Source organism: Trichosurus vulpecula, chromosome 4 (assembly GCF_011100635.1).
Source record: "Trichosurus vulpecula isolate mTriVul1 chromosome 4, mTriVul1.pri, whole genome shotgun sequence".
NCBI classification, from domain to species: domain Eukaryota; kingdom Metazoa; phylum Chordata; class Mammalia; order Diprotodontia; family Phalangeridae; genus Trichosurus; species Trichosurus vulpecula.
This window is the reverse complement of record NC_050576.1, coordinates 65,290,740-65,307,296: the sequence shown is the minus strand read 5'-3', so window position 1 is coordinate 65,307,296 and position 16,557 is coordinate 65,290,740. Positions and strand designations below refer to the sequence as shown.

Sequence of the window (16,557 nt, the reverse complement as noted above, 5' to 3'; positions counted from 1 at the left end):
ACGAATATGACCAACTAAATGTCTAATTCCTTACCCTCCAAAACCATGATTATGTAACATATTAAAAATCTTTCCAACGACCAGAGTCCTTTTCCTATCATAAAAATACTTTTGCACTTCAGATTAATCTGTAAAATTGGGAGGCTCGACTTATTGGACTCTAAAATGTCTTCTGGTTCTAAATCTAGGATTCTAATTGCTTACATTTACATGGCTCTTTATATGAATTCTCATTTGATTCACACTATGAGCCCTGTGAATTCAAGTATTATCCCAATTCAGAAAAGGAAACTGAATTTCAAAGATGTTAACTAACTAGTCCAAGATCACCTAGCTAATAAATAGGCAGCAGAGCCAAGATTGCAACTCGGGTTTCTGAAGTGAATGACTTTTCCCCACAACTTGATACGATAAAAAACAACTGCTTCATGAGAATAATGTTAAAATATAACTAACCTTCATTGCTCTCAACCTCAAAATGTGAAAATATTGAAATGTTTATTTAAAAAACCTTATTTCTTCTCCCAAGTCTCCCCCCAGCAACACTGTAGTCAAAGGGATGTTACTACCGCAATGGATACAACACATGGTATCCTTAGGAATAAAAATATAGAGACATGGGCTGGATAAAACAGGTGGATTTACAGGTAGGCAGAACTGTAAAAGTCAGAGATAGACTTAATTCTGAGTTGGAAGAAACATAGACAGCTCTCTAGTCTAACAAGCACTGTAAGCAGGAAATCCCTTTGAAAACACTTTTGGACAAATAATTATTTCCTGTAACTCAATCAGTTAATAAACATTTATTAAACACCTATTATGCTAATCATCCCTGTGACTACCCTGACCAAATAGGCCTTCCCTCGCTAACATTTCTCTTTAGAATGTAAGGGTCTTGAGATCAGGAACTATTTGAACGGTTTGGCAGTTTTGTACTTGTATTTACAGAACTTAGGCACAGTGCTTGGCAGATAAACATTTAATAAATGCATTTATAACTTCATTTAGGGCACTCACCTCTCAAAAACAAACACCACCTCCCCCCAAAACCCCAGCTATTCTAATTTTGATGAGTTCTGATTGTTAGAATATTCTTAAAAATTTAATCGAAGTTTGTAAGTTACACATCCCTCATCATCTCTTCTGGTTAAACATCTTTACTTTCACTAGTTATTCCCATTTTATGGTTATGCCATACTTACTAGTTGTCTACATCTAGGTTCTATTTTATCAAGGTGGTGCTAAATAACCACAGTAGAATAACCTCCCATATTTAAGTTACTATAATTCTATGAATATATAAACAGTTCAGCACCCCTTTTTGACTGCCGCTTCACATGATTTTGAACCTGTGATAAACTAAATGACAAGACTTTTTGTGGATACAGATGGCCTTATCTAACTAATTTGATCTGTGTTTTGTACTACCATGCAACTTTCACACACCATCTAGCAAGGTATTTTGTAGTATAGGTGACTTAATGAAAAACTCAATATTAAAAAAAAAGTTTAAAAGGATACTGACAAAAAGCATTCACTCAGTACCCACATTTGCAACAACCGTTAATTAAAAGAGGCATAGGACTACTGAGTCCTATAGAATCTAGTATAATTTTTAAACAAAAACTACACATCTTGAAAGAACCAAAAGTTGCATAAATTCTCTGAAAGTGTTCAAATAGTTACTGGATGAAAAAAAAGTCATGCAGAGGGCCATAGGCTGAGTATTACTCAGTAATTACAGGCCAATTCACAACAAAAGGATTCTTTTTCTTTATCAATCAATTATTTGAAAATATTAACTTAGGATTGTGTGACTATATCATGTAAGAGTGAGGCCTTGAGTTAGGCTTTAACTGATTGGAAGACTGCTGTCTAAAAGGATAGCATTTGTGCAAAATTTGACAGTGTAGAAAAAACCCACTTTTACGTATTTTCATTTGATTCCCAACAATAACCACGTGATTGATAATATCAGAGAATGACTTGCCAAAGGTCATATGTAGGAATGACTCAAGTGTGGGTTGGATTAGATAGTTTGAAATCACTGCCTATTTTAACACTTAAAATTTTATAGCTAAATTCATCAATTTGGTCAATGCAGGAAGACAGTTATTTGTCTTCCTCATGAACTCTGAATGATTCATAAGATCATGGATTTAGAAATGCAAAGAACCTTAGAAATCACTCTTTTCTACCTCCCTAATTTTAATAATGAGGAAATTGAGACCCTGACTGACAATTAGTGTCTCCACTTCCTTTCCTCTCATTCCTCTTAACTCTGCAGTCAAACCTCCAACCCACTCATCTGAACTTGCTCTCTCCAAATTTAATACCCTTTTCTTAATCCTTGTCCTCCCAGACTTTTCTATAGCCTTTGATTATCAAGTACTCCTCTCATCCTGATTATTCTCCACTCTAGGTTTTCATGGCACTACTCTCATTTCTCTTCCTTTGCTGGGTCTTTGTCCTGGCTGTACACCCTAAATGAGTGTTGGCCAAGGCTCTGTACCAGGCTCTTGTCTCTTCTTCCCTACACTATGCTGGTAATCTTTTCAATTCTCATAAATTCAACTATCATTTCTATGCAAATGATTCTCTAATTTATCCAACCCTAACCTCTCCAAATGCCTAATTGGACACCTCATACTACATGTCTTACATGCATATTAAATTCAATATACTATCTTTTAGTCCAACCCTTCTCCCCATTCCCTAATAATCTGTCAAGGGCACCCCCATTCTCCCAGTCACTGGCTTTCAACCAATTATCTCCGAAGAGATCACTCCAAAATCTACGTCTACCACTGCAACATTTCTCCTACATGTCCTCTGTTTGGCTTTTAAAGCACTTTGTGACCTGGCTCCTATCTTTCCAATCTTCTTTTACCTTGCTCATCCTCACAAACTGTGATCCAGTGACACTCTTTGCCCAAGACAGTGTCATCTTGGGACTCCATGCTGTTCCCCCCCATACCCAGAGACTCTGGCTGTTTCCCCCCTCCATACCTTGAAAGTTCTCTAATCTTATCCCCCCTCCTTTCTTCCCTGGCTGCCTTCAAATCTCAGCTAAATTCTCACCTCGTATAAAAAGCCTTTACAGGTCCCCTTTATTCTACTGCTTTCCCTCTTGATTATCTCCAATCTGTCCTATATATTTTATTTGCACATAGTTGTTTCCTCGTTGTCTCCCCATTAGATTGTGGGCTCCTTGAGGGTAAAGACTTTTTTTTGGCCTTTCTTTGCATCCTCAGCCCTTAGTACATACAGAGCCTGGCACAACACTAAGTATATGCTTTTGAACCTAACTTGCCCAAGAAGAAAGTTCCCAACCCGGGACCAAACATGTATTAAGTACTTACTATATGCCTGGTACAGTGTTAACCATGGGGGATACAAAGAAAAGCATAAACAGTGACAGAGCTGGGATTTTAATCCAAGTTCATTAATATCCAGTGCTATTTCCATCATACCCACAATATCAGACTGTGACTCTATATATAAACAATGGTTGGTTCAAAATAGTGAGCTTCATGTTACAGTGTTAAAGCAAAGGCTAGGTGACCATCAGTGAGGGACACAGAAATTACTATATTACTCCAAAGATATGCCTAAACTTATTTCCAATGAGAAAGTAAATGTTATTAATTATAATAATTACTACTGGACTGGCCTACCCTCTATTCCAACTCTAAAATTATATAGCTACTTGTCTTTTTAAAAGAATACAAATACATATATATACACACACACAACCTTAAATGACAGCATTGCTTCCCAGCATCTCCTCCCCAAAATACACACTGATCTTTATAGGACTGCTGTAGTAGTGCATTACTATACTATCTGAAGATAAAAATCAAGCAGCTGCCTAACCCAAGAGCGGAAACAACAGGGTTAGGCTTCTACCTCCTGAAGGATTTAACCTCCACACTAACACAGAAAAAGTAGTAAACATAGGTTGTTAATAGATTCTGGTATCGAGCCTGCAGGTTAGTTTAGGATTTAAGATAAACACCTAGCCATCTGTTTCGAGAAGGATTATCAATCAGTGGAGGCAAGAAAAGCCTGAACTTAAAAAGCTGGATATTTAGACTATTTGCAATAGACTCCCAGTTGGCCACCCAGCCTTACCAAGTCATGCCCCATTACCTCTGGGATCAAATACAAAAAACTTTAAAGGTCTTCAAAATCTGGTACCAACCTAACTTTTCCAGGCTTACATGTTACTCTCCTTTGAGGAACACTTCTTTCCAGTTAAACTTCCCTCTATACTATTCCTCATACATCATATTCCATCTCCTGTCTCCTTTGCACAAGCCTGTTGTCATATGTATGCAATGCACCCACCTCTGTCTCCCTAATTATATATATCAAATACACACATATAAATTGTATGTTTATTTTTATAATTCAACTGACATGCCAACATCTGCAACATGAGGCCATTTCTTATCCAATGTTGGTATCTCTTCTAAACAACTGGTTTTTCCTAAACAACGTACTTATGTAGCTCTCTCTCTCTCTACACACACACACACACACACACACACTATATATGTCATACACTTATATATACACACAAGTTATCTCTCCATATGAAACTTAAATTCCTTGAGGGTAGGGATTCATTGTTATATTTGTATGCTTAGCACAGTGTTTGGCCCATACTAGGGTGCTTAATAATTGTCTACTGACTGACTGAAAATTAGGCCAGAGAGTATAAAAGCCTTGATGTTAAGTTCTTTAACCCTGACTCCCAAGTGCTAGTACTGGTCAAACTGAAGAACTGAGATACTCCAGGCCCTCATTATCCATCTTCATAAATTATGAGCTTTCTGTTTTAAACACAATTATGTTAAACTGTAAAGGATTAATAAAGTTAAAAAGACAGAACTGTGGACTGGGTAAGTGTACAGTCAGATAAATTTAATTGCTTACTGAACTGTACTCAGTATGTTGACTAATGCATGATTCCTACCTATAAAGATCTCCACTGGAGTGCTTCAGGGGTTCTATGTTTGGCCCCATCCTATACAGCATTTTTAAAAAAATTAGTACTGCTGACAAACACATAAAAGGCAGACATCATATCTACAAATACGAAAACTGGAAAAAGTTATCCACTGGATGACAGAATCAAGATTCAAAAAAAATGAACACTAACTGGCAAGTCAAACCTACGGAAATAAAGTTTAACAGGAGTCAAGGTAATGAGGTTACAAAACCTAATTTTACAACTGTGGCCTAAAAACAATTTAGTTTAATGGAAATTTTAAAAAAAGGTTTAAGTTGACCATAAGTCTGAAAAACCAAAAGTACAATGCTGATGCTAAAAATAAACAAAATTAAATATCATGCTACAAATTGAATAGAAAAATCCACATCAAGGGAGGATATGTGTACTCTGTACTAGTCAGAATATATATGGAATTTCATTTTGATATCACAATTTAAGAGATACTAACTCACAGCCTGGTAAGAACCTGGATAATAAACACATTGGGAACCATGTCAAAATGGAAATGACTGAAAAAAAAAAACCCAAAAAACTGGAGATTCTTATCTCAACCTGAAGACTTTAGGAAGGCTTGAAATACTGTCATGTAAATGACAGAATAATTAAATTTAACATCCATAGTGATGCTGGGAAAAATTAAGACTGATACAAAGAAGTTATAAATTTTTCAGTTCAATTAAGGAAATTATATAACTAGAACGAAATGGGTAGCCTTCCAAAGTAGAGAGCTCACTATTCATGAAGAGGTAGGATCATTAGCTATTTTGAAGTGTGGTAGAAGATAACCATAAGATAATTCTTGAAAAAGTTTCTGTTACAATCCATCAGAATTTCTAAAGACGGGATAATCTATAATGGCTGCTCTTTAACTGTATTCTGCTATTAAAATTAAAAAGGCGGTTGCCATGTGTTGAATGCCTAAACTAAAAACAAATAGCAGACTTAGAAAGCACAAGTACAGTCATTTACTTTTGACAAAGTGTAAAATAAATAAATCTGCTTAAGTGTGCTAGTCATAAAGGTAGAAATGTTCAGGCTGTTCTTTGAAACTGACACATACAAATTAAATTCTTGAAACAGAAGGAAGCCCTAAACAAAATAACTTTAGGTTACTTTGCACTAAAAATTACTCTTCTGAAAACTTAGGATTTTATAATTCATGTTAACTCACCAAAAGCCATTAAAGTTTTATCAAAATTATTAGTTTATAAAATATTTCAAGTTATAAGCCATTTTGACTTTTAAAATATACTGATAACCTATTAAAACACACTGAGAAGACATTTGCATTTTGCTGATATTCATTTCTCCAATTCTATATTCAAATAAGAAAACCAGGAACACCTTTAAAATTCTTCAGCTATGTGACAGTAGCACCAATGAGCAAAAATCTGCTTAGCATGAGGTAGTGAAGAGGACTAAACTTAGAATTCTGGCACCTAGGCTAGTTATTATTGTTGTTAATATTAACATTTATATAAAACGAGAAAAATACTTTGCATTTTATCCTCACAACAATCCTGAGATCATAGGTCTCATTATGCCCATTTTACAGCTAGAGAAACTGGGTGAAAGAAATTAGATGATAGGATCATATAGCTCATCTGATTCAAACTCAGGTTTTCCTGACTCCCAAGTCCAGCACTCCATAAACTACAACACCTGTCGGCCTCAGTTCCTTGCGTTGCCACTTAGTAAGAAAAGGATCATTTGTTATACACGAGCCTCAGTTTCCTCAATTGTAAAACTGCACTTACTTTTCACAGGGTTTTTGGAGAGAAAAATCTCTATTAAAAGTGAGTTATTTCATCATCCTATCTCATTGTTTTCTAACATGAAGCTAATCCATTATGATAGGCAGTTTAAAAAAAACTGTTATTTTATGTTTTGGGGGATAATTTTAGTAACTGAGTGGCATGTGGGGTAAGGGAGAGTGAATCAAGGATGATTTAGTTGTGAATCTGGAGGACTGAAAGAATGGCAATAGACTTGACAGAAATAGGGAAATCAGGAAGAGGGGTTAACTTTTTGGGGAAAGGCAATGAGTTCTATTTTGGAAATGTCTACTAAATGAGGGCGCAGCTAGGTGGTACAGGGGATACTGCACTGGGCCTGGAGTCAGAAAGACTCATCTTCTTGAGTTCAAATCTAGCCTCAGACACTTACTAGCTGTGTGACCTTGTTTGCCTCAGTTTCCTTATCTGTAAAATGAGCTGGAGACGGAAATGGCAAACCACTCCAGTATCTTTGCCAAGAAGAGCCCAAATGGGGTCACAAAGCATCAGACACAAATGAAAACAACTAAACGTCTGCCAGACATCCAGTTGGCATTTGTCTAACAGGCAGTTGTTAACACAAGAACAGGAGTGACTAGCACTAGTCAAGCCAATATCCATTTATTAAGCTCTTAGGATAAGTGGTAGCAATACAAAGAAAGAAAAAAAAACCATTGTCCCTGACCTCAAGAAACTCATTCTAGTGAGGACAACATGTAAGCAACTATGTACACACAAGATATGCGCAGGGTAATTTGGAGATAATCTCAGAGGGAAGGACTGGTAAAGGCTTCCTCCATAAAGTGGAAATTTAGCTGAGACTTGAAGGAAATCATGGAAGGTGGAGACAAGGAGGGAGAACACTGCAGTAATGTGAGAGTTGGTGAAAATGTAGGAGTTGAAAGCCAACATGTACCAGGGCCTGTACCAGGGTGGTGTCAGTGTCAGGAGAGAAAGGGGACAAATAGGAGACATTTTGAAGATAAAGATCTAGGAGTTACCTTTGTGGAGATAATAAATGAACTCAAAACTTGATAAGGCCACTGAGATAGAGAAGGGCTGGCTGGGACAGGGCCTTAGGCTACATCCACGGAGAACAGAATATATGATGATCCAGAAAAAGAGACTGAGAAAGAAAAGTAAGGAAGACAGAAGGCCCAGGTAAAAGCAGTAAGGGGACAGTAAGTAATAAACAGTGTCAAATTCTGAGGACTGAGATATGGATACTGAATTTGGCCATTAAGAGATCACTGGTAACTTTGGAGAAGGCAGTTTCAGTTCAAGTGGGCAAGTCTGAAGAAAATATATCGCAAAAAACTGGAAGTAATTGTAGAGGTTCCTTCTCATAGACCATAAAAATTAACCAATGATCAGGTACAATCTTTCAGTCTATAACCATGCTGCTAACAGAGCTGTTTATCATTACCAATCAAACAACAAACATTTAATGTATGCCCACCATATGCTAAGTGCTGGGGACATAAAGGTAAAAATGAAACAATACTGCTATAAAAGAATTTACATTCTATCAATAAAACTTTTTACTTTTAACTGTCAGAGATGGCCTTTTCTTAATTCAAAATTTGGTGGCATTTTAGACATCATAGGCCATTATACATGGTATCCAAATAAGTTATCTTTTCAAACACTACAATTACAGTTAACAGAGACATTTTTTCTTCCCATAATACAGTCTTTTCTGGCTCTTTGGAGGACCTTTGATGTCCAATATTCCAATTATGGAATTTCAACAATATCTTCCTATTCCTTAAAGTACTGTCTCAAGGATAGCTGCTAATCATTTCTAAAATGCTGTATGAATATTTGCCTTAATTATTTCATTTTCCACCCAACCTTCAAAAGACAGTTACCTCTCAAACTTTTGCTTCCTAACATCATATATACACACACACACACACACACACACACATATATATATCAGAGAGAGAGAAAGAGAGAGAGACAGAGTGAGTGTGTGAGAGTGTATGCATGTGTGTGTGTGTATTTTATCCCTCAAGTCTGTCTGATCCCTATTCTGGAGAATTAAAGCACATTATAAAGATCTGTAAAACTCACACCTTGATTTTCAGTAGCAATTACTCACTTAACTAGTCCAAATCATATACACTAAAATTTCCACTTAACTAAAATCTAAATTATAGTTAAAATGTATAATGATCTGTAAGTACCATTTTCTGTACTCTAATTCTTTTGACTAGTGATTCACATATACTAGTAAACGTAAGATGGTTTTCAGTTACAAAATTTACCCTGTAACACTATATAAACAGTAGCTTCATTTTTACCCAACTATGCTAAACTAGCTCTGCAATACTGTGAGCATTTGCTCCCATCTTAGGCTTCTCTATATTGGAGATTTTTTTTGGTGCCATGGAACTCTGGCAATCTGAAATATAAACACACACACACACACACACACACACACACACACACACACACACACACAGATTTTTAAAAATTTCATGGACCCCAGACTAAGAACCCCCCCCCACCCCTTTTTGATAGCTTACTGATTAGGTTCACTCAAAAATACAACAAAAACAAAGAAAGCAAGTGAAACTTCAGGAATCCTAATTACAGATTAGGAAAAAGATCATGAATTCCTGTAATCACACTCTCCTACGGACTAATATTTCTCTCCTCTACCTAAAAGCTAATTATTTTGTGCGCACTCTCTCTCTCTACATCTATCTATCCATGGGCAGCTAGGTGGCACAGTGGATACAGTACAAGGCCTGGAATAAGTATGACCTGAGTTCAAATCTTGCCTTACTAGCTGTGTGACCCATGGCAAGTTACAACCCTGTTTGTCTCAGTTTCCTCACCCATAAAATGAGCTGGAAAGGGAAATGGCAAACCACTTCAGTATCTTTGCCAGGAAAACCCCAAATGGAGTTACAAAGAGCTGGACATAACTGAACAACATATACCTATCCTTTCTCACTGGGTTTGGAGGGGTTTTTTTGCTGATCTTCAATTTAAAAAAGTAAAGCACATCGACAAACTTTCTATTGACTTGATTGCCCCCTCAACTACCATCTCATTTCTTTCACAGCTAGTAATAATTCCTAACTGGACCAATTACATCTTCCTTAACACCTGATCCATTCTTAACCCCCTTTAATATGACTTTTATCCTTACAAATTTCCCCAAACTGTTTTAAAAATGACCTATGTCTTCCTTCTGGCCATTTCCAATGCTCTTTTCTGGTCGTTATTCGTTATTGCTTCTAACACTGCAAAAGATACCCACCTCTTTTAAAAATCTCCTTTTCTGGTCTCTACCTTAGTGTCATTGTCTTTTTTTTTTTATGTTATCATTCTTTGCTGGCTACACTTGCCCACCCACCATAAGCACTTTAAATCCAGTACTAGGCAATGCATTGATCTTTCCCCTCTATCATTCCCCAGGAGTGCCCTACTCAGTTCTCCCCTCAATATCTACAAATGCCTCACCTAAGGAGAGTTCTTCCTCAGATAAGCCTTCTATTTACATAGTAACAACTCCACAGAAAGGCTCTTTTCCGCTCCTGGCTATATTACTGAAACAATCTCAGATTCACAGATGTACAGTGAAGGGAGCTTCAAAATCTTCCAAACCAGTCTTACACTTTTTACAGGGGAGAAAAATAAGGCCTAGAGGGGTTTAAATGATCAGCCCATGGCCCCATAGGTAAGTAGCAGTGAAGTGGTACAAACCTAAGTCCTCTGACTCCAAATCATAGCTTTTTCCTCCACACCGATTGCTTTGTCAATTCATCCTACTGCTAGAATAATCTTGCACCAACACTGTCTATAAATAAGCACCATTCCTGGGCTCAGAAAGTGTTCTCAAACCAAGAACATAACATTTTAGAGAACAGAGGTCACATTTTACTTTTACATCCTCCAAAGAACTTAGTACATTTTTATAAAGTAGGCATTTAAAATAGTGTTTGTTAAATGAACAAATTCCTCTTCCTAGCATTCAAGGTCTTCCAAGCCATGCTACCAACCTAATTTTCTGATTATATCCTTACCAAAAACCCCTTAACTACAGTCAAGCTAATCCATTTGCTAAATTTTGCTCATCTTCTAGAGACCTTTTTACATGCCCTTCCCTTCATCTGCAATATTTCTACTTCCTTAAATCAGTTCATATCACTAGTATTTTAAAACCAGGCTCAAAATCCACTTCCTATAGTATATGACTGCTCTCTGGTAGATGTTTACTCCTTAACAAATCCTTTTGCTACTTATGTACTAAATTTGTACAAGAAGCAACTAAATTGTCAATATTCTGATTCTCTGTATCAGATGTTTAAATCCAAATTAGCTTCCCAACCAGCACCATTACTCACTGGTATGTACTAAGTGAACACAAAGTACTTTATTAACCTAAATAAAAACTAATAAGTCATAACCTAATGCAAAGTAAATCACAAAATTTAACACAAAGGTAAATATAAAATATCTTAAGACATGACATCTGGAAATGATCCTTAGAGCAATGGAAAAGTTAAGACAGATTTAAATAGGTTGTGGTGCATTACCATAGATGACAACCTGTACACCAGAAGTGATGTAGAAGGCATCAAGAATATGTATGAAAAGGAGTAGAAAGAATGAGAACCAAACTAGGACCCAGGAGACATTAAAAGAACCAGTACCTTTAGCTTGTTGAATGGACAATTTATGTAAGATTTACAGTCAAGAATCACCAGGAATTACCTGCATATATGAGATAGTGGATATATACTTCTGCACATAGAAGGCACTTCACTGTATGGCTGATATACGTGATCATTTACCACCACCACATGGAAAATACAAGCAAGGTCAATCTACTTACATTTTACAGGCTGGGAAAGACAGTAAAACAAATAGTCAATAAGCATTATTAAGCACTATGTGTCAGACATTGCGCTAAGTGCTGAAAATGAAAGGAATGGCTCCGGTCCCTGCTTTCAAGGAGCTCACATTCTAATGAAAAAAGACAACATACAAACCAACTGTGTACTTACAATATATAAATAGGGTAAACTGAAGGTAACAGTTCCTAACAATAAAAAGGTAACTTAAAAATAACGTTTACCCAATTAGCATTCATTAGAGACCTACCTATGTGCCAGGAACTGTAAATAAAAAGAGGAAAAAAGAAAGATAAAACTCCATGCCCTCATGAGGTGTATTCTATGAAGGGCACCTGTATACATTATATATACAAAATGAATGAGAGAATTTGGATGGTTGGGGAAGGCAGAGAAACATAGAGGCCTTATGTAGGAGGTTGGATTTGAGCTTAGCTTTTTAGGGAAACTGAGAGGTGAGAAAGCAGAGCATTCCAAGCAAGTGGGAAAGCCTGTGCAAAGACAAGGAAAGCGATGTGTGAGAACAGCACAAAGGCCAGTTTGGTTGGATGTCACCAAGTGAAGAGAAATAATGTATATGGCTGGAAAGGTTGGAGTCGGGTTGTGAAAGGCTTTAAAATCAAGAGAAGTTTGTATTTATTTGATCTTAGACGTAATAGAAAGCCACTTAAGTTTCTTGAAAAAGGGAATGGCCTGGGCTTTAGGAGAATCACATTGGCAGGTACCTGAGTCCATAACCAAAAACAAACAAATAAATAAACAAATCAGCCAATTAGCATTGAAGAAGAGAGAGACTTGAGGCATATGGACCAATTAAGAGGCCACTGCAACAGTCTAGGCCTCATCTAGTATGGTAGGTAGGTAAGATAAAAGAGGTAATGCAACTCAAGATCAATTTGGGTTTATCATTTCTGTAAAAAAATCTTTTTATGCTAGTAAATAAAGAAGTTATCTCTCTCAGTACTTTTCTAAAACTAACCTGACTGAATTGTCAGCGTCAATAACACTAGTCAGAAGTGGAAAGTATTATGACTCAGAAAACCAACATATTAAGTGTCAGATTCCTAAGTAACATAGTTAATGTACACTCAGATGAACTTTCATTATGTTACTCTTTTCATAATGTGACAAGTATCCATTTATTGGAAGTAGATTAGTCATAAGGCAGTTAGGCATGACTTTAAAATTCTTTAAGACTAAGGAACACTGTTCTTTACCCACTGTGCTACATACCCTGTCTTTCACAAATACATAAAAGTCATCATTTGCAGTTACCCAACTGACTCACTTTCAAGTCAATGCACAACTGCTGCTGAGTCTCCTAAGAAATAATCTGACTTCTGAGTAAGTCTTTGGGGATAAATTTTTACACTAGAAAAATTATAAACAAGGAGGAACGGAAAAGGGTTGATAGAATGTAACTACAAAATCTACTTCAGAGACAAAGGGGCAATATTTTCAAGTAGAGGGTAAAAAGGTTAAAGGTGGGATATTGTTATGGTAAACAAGCAAAAAGGGTGATTCTTGAAAGGGAAGGTACTTGATGTATGAAATGAATATGCTATTAAGTGTTAATGAAGCAGAAAGAAAGGATTAAGGCAAGATAAAGTAGAAGAAACCCTTTTTGAAGGACTTGTTAAACACTTATTTCAACTAAATAGACTTGGAATTTAGAGATAGTTTAACTGCTTCAGAGAGAAAGCTCTGAAAGGAATGTTGTCAGATCTGGAATTTATTTTAAAAAGCATTATTACTTTGAAATTGATCAAGTGGGAAATACACTTATATTTAAGACCTTCCTGCTAAAAAACAAATCTTTTTTCCAAGTCATCTTCACAGAACAACTAGTTCTGAAGCCAAGTTAAATAAAACTTCTCACTGAATATTAAGCTACAATTCATATTTACTATAGATTATACAATAACCATAAATTTTTGGACCCATTAGCTTATCAAATCTTAAGGTTTATCACCAACTTCAATCTTGTGCTGTATCACACACACGAAACCAACCTTTTTGACAGAGAGTGCTAATACTTATTATTTTGGATAAGCAAAAAAAAAAAAAGACTACTTCAATTTTTCTATACAGGATTACTAAACTTTCTTTTCCGTGATCTATACTGAACAAGAAGAGATAACTGCAGTCACACAACCCTAAGACATCACCTTAATTATAATGGGCTGGAAAACAAATCCACTTTTGTACAGAAATTGGAGCTCACCCTATGGTTCCTTTTCGGAGAAAGTCATCAACTGTCACAGCTTTAAAAACAAACAGAAAAACAAAACCTAGGATCTTTCCGGTGCCCTAGGAGAAATCCTCCTCTTTCCTCCTCCTACTCCCTTTCGGCACTAGCCCATCTGGAATCTGGGCCCCGCTCGCTAGCAGCCCATGCATAGCAGAACCTTCACCGAGAAAGAGCCCCCACGGAAATCCGGGCGCTTTCGGGAATCGGCAAAGTGGGGATTTCGGGAAAACAAAAACCCATCCCGGCTGACCCTGGATGCACACATCCCATTGTCTGACGGCCCCGCACAGAGTCCGGCACGTTGTCCCTTTGTAAGGAGGGTCCTGCGGAGCCCAGCGCCCCCAACCCTGCTGGAACCCCGGGATGCCCGGCGGCTCCCCGCCCTCCTCGCCCCCAGGGGCACCTCTCGGCGCAGCCCCCACCTCCCCCTCCGGGGGCGGCACAGGCCTAGGGGGAAGAAAGACACCAACGCCCTCCTCCGACTCCGGCGGCATGTCCTCGGCGGAAGTAGGATGGGTCCCGGTTCCGCGAGAAGAGGCTTTTCTTTCTCTCTCTTTTCTGGCCCGCTCGGGTCCTTAACCCCGAACCTCCCACACTCTGTCCCGGGGACGCTCCCCCACCAAAGGGGACGCCGACCCACTCCCGCGGACGAGCCGCCCCCCGCCCGGCCCAGCCGGGCCCGGGTCTCGCTCACTCTGCAGGCCACATGGGGCTGGAGGAGCTCCCTCTTCCCGCTCTGCCGGACCGCGGAGGCCTCGGCCACGGCCTAGGAGTGAGGAAGGCCAGGCGAGGGGAGACGCGGACCCCACGCCGCACTCCCCCCCCATCCCCGGAGCCCCCCGGCCCAGGGCGAACTCCCGCCCTTTCCCTCCCCTCCGGCAGAACCCTCTCCCCCGCCGCCCGCTCGGGCCCAGCCACCCCCGCCGCGGCGCAAGCTCCTTACCGGCCGGTGTGGGTGGGTGGGGAACGCGGGGTGTGTGCGTGTGTGTGCGTGTGTGTCTAAGTGTCGCACCCGCGCCCGCAAAGGAGTCTCCGCCCGGCTCCAGTCCGGGAGGGAAAAGGGTCTAGGGAACGGTTGAGGGGAAGGGGGGGGAGGTGGGTGGCGAGCCACTGAACCAGGAAACCAGAGGCCGCCCTCAGACAAACCGACCCAGCGCGGCCGCCGCTTCCAGTAAAGGAGAGCGAGAGAACTAGAGACGGGCAAGATGGCGGACAGCCAGGCCGGACGTCCTACGTCATCGCGCTGACGCACGTAAGGCGAGTCTTTCTTTCTCCTTCTCCCTCTCGTCCCACGCCTCCCTCCGGCGGGACCCTAAGAACGGGCGGGTCACGTGAGGACGCGGCGGGTTGAGAGCGGGCCGAGAACAGCGCCGCCTCCTGGGATGTACGCGCTAGCTCAGTCGAGCGTTTCCCGGCGCCGCGGCGAGGGGCGTGCTGCCGCCGCCGCCGCTGCCCCTCAGCGTCCTGGCGGGGGAGCTCGCTCTGGTTAGGGCGCGGGCCCCCTGCGGACAGTAAAGGTCCTACTCTGAAGGCTTGTGTGTGCGCGGGGGGGCCGGGGAAGGCACGTGTGCGTTCCGAGACATCGTGGTACCGAGAGCAGAGTTTGCAGCCGGCATCGGGGTTTTCGGATGCTTTGAAGCAAACAAAACATGACTTAACTTAGGGACACTGGCAGCTCTGAAGCATCGCAGGTGCGAGTTGTCCCAGTTGCATGTACTCGGGCCCCTCCACGGGCTCTGTCCATGCATACGTGTGCACCCCAGATGCGCATCCTGCTGGCCTGTGCCCCTTTACTTACCGGCCCATTTCTCCGTTTTCAGTGTTTCTCAGTTCTCATTTAGGAGGAGCCAAGACGCAGATAATTCCAAATAGCAGATAATTTAAAAATAATTTATATTTGGCTTGAGAATATATTTTAAGGTTTGAAATGCCCCTGATTTACCTTTTTTCAATTATATTTTTAATTCACGTAATTAGCACCCGCTGAACACGCTAAATTTACTGGCAGAGGAGTTAGATCCGGTAGGTGTCAGAGAAGCCTATATTACAAATCTGACTCAAATGATCCCATAAAATAAGAGCTGGAAAGGACCTCAGAGGGCATTTCATCTAAGGCATACCAGAATAGGAATCATCTATATAACATCCCCTCTGAGTCATCATCTAGCCAGGGGTGGGGAACTTTCGGCCTCGAGGCCGCATATGGCCCTCTAGGTCCTCAAGTGCGGCCCTTTGACTGAATCCGAGCTTCACCAGAATAGATCTCTTTAATAAAAGGATCGTGGGGTCTCCACTTACAGTTTAAGAAGAGCTGGTCTGGATGACCAGAGGTGGCCCAAGATGCAGTGGGTGACCTTGTCCTTCCTAAATTAGGTCTTTCCCAGGTCCCAGTTTGACTGAGGCAACCAGCTAGGTAAGAATTGAGACAAAAGATGACCCAATTTACCATCACAAAACTATCAATTTGAGAGGGAAAAACCCTTAGAGTTCCTGGCTGGAGCAGAAGACAATGGCTTGCGTTTAGAATTACTCTAATTCTAAGCCATCAAAAGCTAAATAATGGGCCAGAGAGGCTTCTATTGGGAGCTGTTATTGGCCATTCATTGAAACACAGTGGGCTTTTTTTTAAAAAAAGCCTGT

General features: G+C 39.8%; 1 protein-coding gene across 4 annotated transcripts in view; it reads right to left on the bottom strand.

The window, feature by feature from the left end:
• The window catches only part of PRRC2C (proline rich coiled-coil 2C), a 93,891-nt gene extending 78,688 nt beyond the window's left edge, over positions 1–15,203 (bottom strand). For 3 of the 4 annotated variants that reach the window (XM_036758291.1, XM_036758292.1, XM_036758294.1), the window contains exon 1: positions 14,861–15,203. The gene's annotated coding sequence lies outside the window, so the exon portion shown is untranslated. The remainder of the gene's footprint in view (positions 1–14,860) is intronic. The other variant, XM_036758293.1, reaches the window with a different exon arrangement.
• Positions 15,204–16,557: the final 1,354 nt, after the last annotated feature.